The sequence below is a fragment of the Spinacia oleracea genome, chromosome 2 (assembly GCF_020520425.1).
Source record: "Spinacia oleracea cultivar Varoflay chromosome 2, BTI_SOV_V1, whole genome shotgun sequence".
Taxonomy (NCBI): Eukaryota; Viridiplantae; Streptophyta; class Magnoliopsida; order Caryophyllales; family Amaranthaceae; genus Spinacia; species Spinacia oleracea.
In genome coordinates this window covers 79,882,716-79,885,083 of record NC_079488.1, presented here as the reverse complement: position 1 = coordinate 79,885,083, position 2,368 = coordinate 79,882,716, and the positions used below count along the sequence as shown (strand labels likewise).

General features: G+C 33.1%; 1 long non-coding RNA gene across 1 annotated transcript; it reads right to left on the bottom strand.

The window, feature by feature from the left end:
- Positions 1 to 636: 636 nt before the first annotated feature.
- LOC130467024 (uncharacterized) lies at positions 637 to 1,809 on the bottom strand. The gene is made up of 2 exons (XR_008927183.1): positions 1,429 to 1,809; positions 637 to 1,103 (listed from the first exon to the last, which is right to left on the bottom strand). It is a non-coding gene; the product is annotated as an uncharacterized lncRNA (long non-coding RNA).
- Positions 1,810 to 2,368: the final 559 nt, after the last annotated feature.

Below are 2,368 nucleotides of genomic sequence, written 5' to 3'. Positions count from 1 at the left end.
TCGACAGGGTAGTAACTTTGTAGTATAATTTTTATGATATTGATTTTTTGGGTAGCTTGGGCGGCGACGGTGGTGGAGTAACATTAGTTAGGCTGTCATGCTGTTTGTTTGATCGAGTTTGCACTGTCGATTTTATTTTCAGTTAATATAATTCCATATACCCACCACGCCATTGAGTATGAGAACTCGATACCATCACTAGTTCTTAAATGGACTTGGTCCACACTAAATTTATTGTGGATCATGCCTTAAAATAAAGTCAACAACTAATTCCTAATTTATTTTGGTATTTTATTAAGATTATTATGGGAAAAAAATATCAAGTTAGTGTCGTTAATATATGTTATGCTTAAATAATGTGATTTTAAGTCACAATTAGCTTTTAAAAACATACTATGCTTTAAAAAATGGTTACTCTGTGTAAGAATTTTGGTGTTTAATTTATTATAGTTACTATATGAACAATAAAGGTCACTATGAGTGTAAAAAGGTGCTACAGAAAACTATTGATTTTGGGTCCACACTAATGTTATTGTGGACCAGGTCCACGCAAGAATAATCCCGATACCATAGGGGATTTGGAGGTGGGTCCCCAAATTTTAAAATTTATAAAAATAGTTAACCAAACATCAAGTATGAGGTTGGATGATTTCAAACGTTTATTCCAAAATATGCTGAATCAAATACACCCTTAATGATTTAATTTTCATTTGTCCAGTTGGGCCAGGCACAAATTTGTAGTACGGTTTCGAATATAGGCTATCCAAGTGTGAAATACAGAGTTTTGTTTTATCAAAATCAAAAAAAAAAAAAAGTGTGAAATACAGAGTATAGATCTTCTTCAACCTATCTTCTTCAACCTAATTTCAGTTTTCTGGCGGAAAAACTTTGATACAATCAGCAAGTTTGGTTGGGAAACGTGAATATTAGATTGAAATCTCGTTTCCCATTCGTTTCCGGGATGAATTCAGTTTCAAACACGTCTCCATTTTTCTGAAACGGTTTCCCGGTTTCCCCGTTCCAGGACGTTTCGGAAACGGTAAGTCGTGATTTTTTGGCGTTTCCGTGCTTCGTAGCTTATCAGCATCTTCCCACGCCATGACCTATCAAACAAACAAACAACTGAATTCGATCACAACCTTTAACTAAGCACTTTAGCGTAGCGCGATTTAAGCATTTAATTAATAATAACTTTAGTTTCCACTAGGGATCGACATGCATAATATTGTTACACTTATCGAACAAACCAAAAGCAAATAGGAAGACCACAAAAATGAATAAAATTATGAAGTAGCATTAATGGCTTATGAACTCAGACAACAAAAATGAATGTAAAATTATGAAATTTGAAGAAAAAATAAACTAAAATTAAAAACAAATAAACTAAAATCAAAGAAAAAGCACAGAAACAGACCGATTGTAACGCACCTAGTGAAGATCGGAAGAGAAAGAATGCGAGCGGCGGTAGTAGTTAATGAAGGGGCGGGGGAGTGTGTGGTAAGGTTGCCGATAGAAAACCCACAGAGAAATGATTTCAGAAATTAAATAGGGGGTTTTTATAGAGTACAAAACTATTTGAAATGGGGAAAATAACCGTTATCATCCCCCAATCGATCATCCCCCAGCTATCAGGAGATTCTCCCCCATTTTGTCAGTTGTCACTATACTCCAGCTCATCATTCGTCTGCTCTGATCAAATGTTGATTTTAATTCGCTCGGATTTATGTCGAAAATAAGTATTATCTCAGTACGTAGTACTATATGTGAGATAAAGATTGAGAATAGAGGGTGAGATAAATGAAGACGTAGCTATTAATAAATGTGCTTTTTAGTCTGTTAATTGTAATCATATGTATAGAGCGTGAAATATATTACCTCATCTTGTCGTCAGATGAGTACCGATGATTGGAGTTTGTATGTCTTGATGACAATTTCCTATAGTTTAATAACTTTGAGAGAACCGATTTAATATAATGTACGCTTAACATTTTCTAAAAAAAATTGGTTGAGATCATTGATCAATAGGCTTGCACACCTGATGTACAATAAATTTATTGTATATCGAAATAACTCTACTAAGTTTCTAGTAACTTTTCACATGTTTTAATTAAATTTTATGTTATCAAGTAATTTGTTATGGATTAAGTTTTTAAAGTGTTACTCGGTTACATACATTACAAGTGATGCTGAAAGTATATATTTTTACAAAAGGAAAATTTTATCACTAAAAAATAAATACTTGATTGTACTAGGAAAAGTGACAATGCAATCATGCCAATTAATCACAATATATGAACCAATACAAATATATATATATTATTAGCAAAAATGCGCAATTTGCGACCATTAAGACGTGTCGCAAATGTAA